Source organism: Argiope bruennichi, chromosome 3, assembly GCF_947563725.1.
Source record: "Argiope bruennichi chromosome 3, qqArgBrue1.1, whole genome shotgun sequence".
NCBI classification, from domain to species: Eukaryota; Metazoa; Arthropoda; class Arachnida; order Araneae; family Araneidae; genus Argiope; species Argiope bruennichi.
In genome coordinates this window covers 27,327,377-27,335,092 of record NC_079153.1, presented here as the reverse complement: position 1 = coordinate 27,335,092, position 7,716 = coordinate 27,327,377, and the positions used below count along the sequence as shown (strand labels likewise).

General features: G+C 27.2%; 1 long non-coding RNA gene across 1 annotated transcript; it reads left to right on the top strand.

Annotated features, from left to right (window-relative positions):
* Positions 1-359: 359 nt before the first annotated feature.
* LOC129963599 (uncharacterized) lies at positions 360-6,603 on the top strand. Its single transcript, XR_008783995.1, has 4 exons — positions 360-512; positions 781-801; positions 906-923; positions 6,356-6,603. It is a non-coding gene; the product is annotated as an uncharacterized LOC129963599 (long non-coding RNA).
* Positions 6,604-7,716: the final 1,113 nt, after the last annotated feature.

Here is a 7,716-nt window from a genome sequence, read left to right as displayed (position 1 = left end):
GTGAAATTATTTAAATACTCATGATGAATTTTTACAGATACAGTCTATTTTTGGCATTATTAAATTTTCATCGATATATTTTTTGGCCAAAAAATAAATCTTTACTTCCTTTAATTGAGCAGATGTTGATCTTTCACTAACTGAATGTTTTGATTTAAAAGAAGATTAAAAGAATTCCTATTTTTTCCTGATAATGTCAAAGAATCCAAGCTTGTTAGTGCGTTTACCACTCAATGGAAGTATATTCACAAACCGGAAAGAAATATGGGCGCATAATGATGAAACAATGCACTAATGGATTGCACAGTCCTATTTGATCAGCCACCGTATCAGGATGAAAACAAACATAAGCGTTCCAGCACTCTAATTGGGGAAGTCATATAAAAAGATATGATATTTTTTGGTGTCTTTATCGTAAGTTGATTTGAGGGCGAAAGAATAAAGGAAAATGTTTTTTATTACTAAACAAATGACTTTCTTTATTGTTTTGCTGCTTTTTAGTTTCTTCCATCGTAAGTGTTTTTCCATTATATACCGAAACTGAAATAATTTGAATATAATGCATGATTGTTTTTCGATTTTTCGAATACATATAAAATTATTTTGATCTTTCTATTTATATAAGCTGAAGCAAAGATAAACTTTTGTGAAATTTTTCTAGCAGTGATGCCTAAATTTATTAGACGATGTAACAAAGCTCTAAAATTTTATTTTTATTTCATTTAATGACATTTGTTAAATTTTCATTGTCACTTTATATTTCGTTTCCTTTCTTTCTAGTTTCAATGAGCGATGTTCAGCGTAAGTTGAATATTGAATATTCCCTTTTTAGCATTTTTCATGATAATAATTTTTTAAAAATAAAAGCGTATAAGGTGATTTATGTATTTTTTATATTTTTTCAGCTGAATCGGCACATGCGAGTAAGTATGAACTTCTAGTCTTATATCATAAATAGCTTTCAGTCGTTACTTTTATTTTAAGAGCTTATTAACTATTTTGTGATTTGGCAAATAACGATTTCGATTGAATGAATAGAGTGACATTATTTCTGACCCCTTTCTAAATGAATGCCTACTACATAATAAGTAACTAAGTGACATTTTTTGTGGATTTTTGTGGATTAGTAGAGTGTTTAGAATGATTTCTTTTTTCCTTGTATAATGCAATATGTACTAACTATCCAGTATGTAATACTGCACTAACTCACAAATTATTTACTACTACTTCACATATTAAATTTAAATCTTTCGTTAAATTTCAGAAGGTAATCATTATTACCTTTAATTTGTAGCTATAACATTACAAGTATTAACTAATTACTTCAAACTTAAAGAAATGTTTTCCATATAAATTTAATAATGAAATGTAAATAAATAGGAAATGTACTAATTGAATATACCGAATTAAAATTTTCAGTTAAGGTAAATAATATGTGGTAATTTAATTTTTCTTACAAATAAACAAAATTTAAATGCATTTGTTTAGTTTATGTAGTTACTAGCTGCTTTTGGAGATCATTTGATTTGCCGGGGTTATTTCTTTTTATAAATTTCAATCAAATATTTTGTTTAACTTTTTTTTAATTTCTTCCATCAAAAATATTTTTAAATTTCAAATTCAAAAAATCCTACTACTTATATTATTTTAGATGCACTTCTGTTAATTGTGCTTTGAGTTTCCCTAATATATCCCCAATATTGGGATCATCCAAGTACATCCTAGGGAATAGTAAATAGAAATAATTTAAAAAAAATTCGCTATTACTTATTCTGAAGTTTAACCTTAAATGCAAATGCAAGTAAACCTTAAATGTAAGTAATATAAAAAAAAAGTGAAAGCCTGCTTATACTAATCCCGATGAAATTGAAATTGGTGAATAATGAATACTAATCCCGATTTGGTGAAAATTTTGGAGGAAAAATTAATACAATTAATGAAAATGCTATTGTTTTCATTTCAACAATGAAATATACTGTTATAAATTAGGCTTAACAATTTTTTTAAACATTGAAATAAAAATGCATAACAAAAAGAATCTTATCATTTAAAGAAACAATTTTTGGAATTGTAAGATGACTACAGCTCGTTTTTATACTGTAATGGTTTCGAAAAGTATAATGAAAAATATCAAATTTTGATTAACTAAAATTATAATTAAAGTTTTAAAAATTGGCTTTCAAAAAAGATTTCATTCCGGCTCCAAAATGTTACGCGTCTAGTGCTGCAAATTAATTGACCTGGTCTATATATAGGGCAATGCAAACTAGCATTGACATACAGTAATCTTTATTAGTAGCATTACAGCATTAAAGGAGCTAAATTGTTAATAAACACTTTTTCAGTCTTAATAATAAAGAAGACTCGTTTTTTTTCTTTATTTATATTAATCTCTATGTCTCCGATTGAAAAATGAATCAATGGAATTTTTGTTCAAGCATTCCTTTTTAAGTAATAAAAACAATAGGAGATATATTAATATCGCTTTAAATTATGCACATTACTTATCCTTGCTGATGAACTTACTCTATCTATCTGTGCATGTCTTGAATCACTTCCTCATTAGACAATAATGTCTACCAATAATAAGGAAGTATGTATGTGTGAAAATGATCTAAATGACACACCACTAGATCTTTATCTAAAATTTTGGTTTAAATATAACTAAGAAAGTGATAATGTGAGCATCGCAAATGTTTTATTATTTATGTATTTTGAAATTTAATTTAGCATTTTAATTCATTAAAAGAGTTTTTTTTTTCATTTTTTATTAGCTTTCGATTATATTACAAAAAAAATTATTTTTACTTCATTAAGAAATTTAAAGATTTATCTTTTTTCATGGTACTGATTCTATTGCTTTACCAGTTTTTCTCTAGTATATATATATTACTTAATTATATAAAAAAATTATAATATACATATATATATATATATATATTATAATTTTTTTCCTTTTCTGTAAACATTGTTATGGCAATACAAATATTTCTATTGTTATCGCAAATTATTTTATTTGCCATTTTCCTTTCTATTGTTTATATTTAAAGTGTGAAAACTTAAGTTTTTTTTCTATTAAATAAGTTTCTCTTTAAAGCGTGGATTTAATAAAGTCTTCCTAATTTTTTTTGTTCCTTTTGTGATAACAGCTATCACATGAAGTGGTAACTTTTATTGCATGCTCACTTCAACTTAGTGTTGCTCTTTCCTGCGGAATAACTAAATATATAGCAATAATTGTGTCATTCAGAAAGGTATTGGGAACAAGGAGTAATAAGGAGTGATTACAGTATGCCCAGAGGAAGTCTTGTCAGGCTTACTTAAGCCGCCCTCGAAGAATATGAACTGCACTTTTCCAACTTTTATACTATTATTTTCTAAAGCTTGTTTACTTTAGCTGCAACCATACGCAAATAAAAGGGAAGCTGAAACATTCCCAAATGCTATTATTCTTTATATACATCAGTTATGTACTAGAAAGGTTGCAAAGTCACATATTTCTTGGAACTCTATACTATAGCCATAACGAGTAAGATCCATTTTCTTTTTTTTTATACTCTTCCCTGAGAAACAATATATTTTTGTCATTGTCCTTGACAATTTTCCTTGTAGGGTCATCAATAACAGACATTTATATTAATAAAAATTATCATTATTCAAGCCCTTAGAATAAATTATTACACTGCCGGAAATGATATTTAGTATATGTGAGAGGCATATAAAAACATATAATCCATTAATTTTTTATGAGAAATTGAAAAATGGAATCTATATTGTTATCAATCAAAGTATCAAGTTTAACAAATGAAAATTGGCAACTGTTGTTAATTTGTTGCTTTTGATATCAAGTATGCAAGAAAATAGAGGGAAGAAAATCAAGATGATGCTTTGCAATCTATTTTGTAAGAAAGAAGATTGTAGAATTTGAGGAAATAAATCCTCTCGCATCATTTACGACTGAGTTATCAACAAATGTATGTATAAATTAATAGATTATGTTGAAGATGCCAGAATGAAAACTCTCTATTCGTATAGCTCTGCGATTGATTTATTGAAGTTGACATTGGTAAACTGTATGTAATATGCTTGAAGAACATTTATTCGACTTAGTCTAAATTTGTTCTGGTGGTTCACGAGATATTGAGATTTCCGAGAATAAGATAAAAACCATTTTATTAGATTGTGTTGTTTTTCCATATAGTGAAAATCACAAAGAAATATGAGTTGAATTAGAGACTCAATATTCCACTTGAAGTGAGAGCTCAACTTTATACTCCTAAATTAACTTACTATTTTGTATTTCTTTCCGTTTGCGTTTCTAAATGTTTAATATTTCCTTTTCAAATCTCATTAAATCATATCATTTCTGTGGGTTTTTTTTTTGTAAGTTCACTTGCTGACAAAATTGCGAATATAATGGTTATAACTTATTACAATCTGTGTATATTCAATACTTATAATATGCATATACGATATTTCATGAAAGGAAATATAGGGTGTTCATTAATTATTGTCGGGGTTTCCGTACCTCATAACTTTCGAATAAAAAATATTACGCAAAAACCGATTACGTATTCGTAAATTACAACTCAATGAATTTTATTAATGATATTAAAGTGTAAAGCTTGCACAATTTGCACTTTGTAGGCATTCAGCTGAAGGCGATTATGTATTCGTAAATTCTCTGAACAAATTTTGACTCGAATTGAGGATGATGAAAACTACCTTCGGAAATGGTGCTTCAGTGACGAATCCACTTTTCATGTGTCAGAAAAAGTGAATAAATATAACTGTAGAATATGGGGCTCGGAGAACCCGCACGATTATCAAAAGTCAAAATTTGTTCAGCGAATTTACGAATACATAATCACCTGCAGCTGAATGCCTACAAAGTGCAAATTGTGCAAGCTTTACACTTTAATATCATTAATAAAATTCTTTGAGTTGTAATTTACGAATACGTAATCGGTTTTTGCGTAATATTTTTTATTCGAAAGTTATGAGGTACGGAAACCCCGACAATAATTAATGAACACCTTATATGTTCTTACTGAGAAACGATAAAAAGACAGACGTTTGGGGTAGATGGGAATGGGAGGTAAAATAACTTTTGACGCAAGAAAGAGTAATTTCTTATCAATCAAATTTACTTACATCAGATCAATTCTTTATTGTGATCAGAAGTCAAGATAGATGTCAATAATTATTGCAGGATAATTCGGAACGAAGCAAAATAGCTGTTACAAAGAATGAGTAATTAATGAATTAATTTGGATTAAAATACATTATTTCATGTGCCCTTCAGATCATGAAAATACACTCATATAAATTATATGCCTATTTTCCATCGAATGCCATCACTTCAAATTGATAACAATGATAAAGTCAGCAAAATTCATTTATAATTTAACTGGATTAATTATCCTTTGAAATTAGAATTTTGTTTTAATTTCTATTTTTTAATCAGGAAATAAAAAAAATTATTCTGGGATACTACAAGATAATGCAAACTATACACGTTATTTTTTCAGATAAATTATTAAAATACTATTAGACGTTTTCTGAAATGTCACATTGTTGTTGAAATTTTGTAATAGAATGTTGTGCACTATGAAAAAAACATGCTTTACTATAAAAGAAGAATATTTGAATTGGCTTTGAAATTTGAATTTCTTTTTCTAACTGGTTAGAGATCCAATTTTATGTTATTAGCATAACAAGAAATTTTTTTTCTTCAAAATTCCGTTTCCAAACTGTGGTAATCTGAGACAAATATTAATTCCCTCTTCTCCAATATTCTAAAAGTAATGGGCTCTATAAAGCATGCATTTCATTTGATATAATATTCCAGACATAAGCTTCATATGTCTGGAAGATAACTAGACACGTGATCCACATAAATAATAAAACTAAACAAATCGATAAAAAAAATAGAAAATTTGTAAATAAATTGACATAAACATTACAACACTGGAAATTTAATCTGTTTTAATGACATTTATTGGAAATGTAATCAATTAATTTAAGAAAAAATGCAGATAAAACAGTTGCGATTCTTGAAAAGTTCAGTTACGAAATACTTTTTCGGTAAATTTCCACAAGTCCAGTAAATATTGAAAGTAACAAACGCAAGCCTAAGAGCTAAAGTTTAATAAGGCTCTTAGAGAGATTTTCATAAACTTTATTATGATAAGATAATCAAGTTTTAATTAAATAAATATCTGCAAATACTATATATATCTTAATATGTAAGGGAAGTAACTGTAGGAAATGGTGCTATTCCTTGCACAAGCCGCTACTATTTATAAGTATAATCAATTAAATTCTGTATCTATTATTAAAATGATTTTTGTAGCTTTGACCTTGCCACCAGACCTAGGACCTGAACAGGCAGTTTGTGCAGATCCAGCAGCCGGCGAAGGTAAACCATCAGCCCAAGTGGCTAATGGAGGCATTCCGCCCCAGTGATCCAGCATTTCCGCCGAACAAGAAAAGCGAAACTTTTCTTGTTATTCATGTAGAAATTAAAAATTCAAAAGGTGTATAAGAAAATAAACCCGTCTATAAATAAAACAAATTAAGACAAAGTTGAAGTGAATGTGTACCTTAAACAAATTTTATTGCATCATTTTTGTTAGCTTTCAGAGACATATTTATAAATTTTGTGATTCTAACTAGTGCACATTACAAAGCAATTGTTTTTTTATATATTTAGTTTCGCAACAAACTTCTTGATTAAATAATATTCCATTATTTATTTTAGGTTAAATTTTTAATTCGATAATTATGTAAAACGTGCATGTTTCTATTTATTTATCATTCACCGCTTTTGTTGAACATCTGTTTCATAGAGATGAATAATTGCTAAAATTGCTAAAAAAATAAAACTTTAAATTGGTAATTACCTAGCTCGTAATATTTTTTTTTAATTTTTACTATTCCGTTCATTCTGCAATCTATCTCCCTAATTTTCTGTCATCTTACTTAAAATTTGAGCATTGATATGAAAAAAGAACTACTTGCACTAACACAAAAACGATTTAGCTGTATCTAAGCAATTTTATTCAAATTATGAGAACTAAAAGTAGAATTCTCTGGAATTGAAGTCCAAAGTATACTACAAAATATTTTTCATAATTTATATATATAAATTCAGGGAATCATTCAATAAAAATATTCCACATTTAACAAAAACATCCAGTTTACTGCAATAAATGAGCAATATTCGAGAGATAGGAAAGATCATATATCATTGCAAATCCAATCATATTACATTAAAAAGAAGAAGATTTTAAAAACAGCACAATTCAAGCAATTTTCATCGCTGCTTTCTTCTGAAATGATATCTTAATTGTAAGTAAATCTTCTAAGAAGTATATTAAAAGCAAAATTTTAAATTTGATTAGAATTCAAATTCATAATTTGATTAGAAACAAGAAAAGAATAACCCCCGACCAAATTATTTGTAATAATAATTCTTCCTTAACAGTAACGAAGTGTATTGTACTAAAATAATTATGAAACATGTTTAAAATTTTACTAAAAACATATTAAAAATTATACTACCAATGAGTCAGTATCACTGATAAACAAATTTTGGAATTTAAAACAACATAAACATTATTTTTGTTGTATATTAATTGTGGACATTTATGCTAATAAACTGTCAAAATTTTCTTTGACTTTTAATCAGCGTTAATTCTAAATAAAATTTCA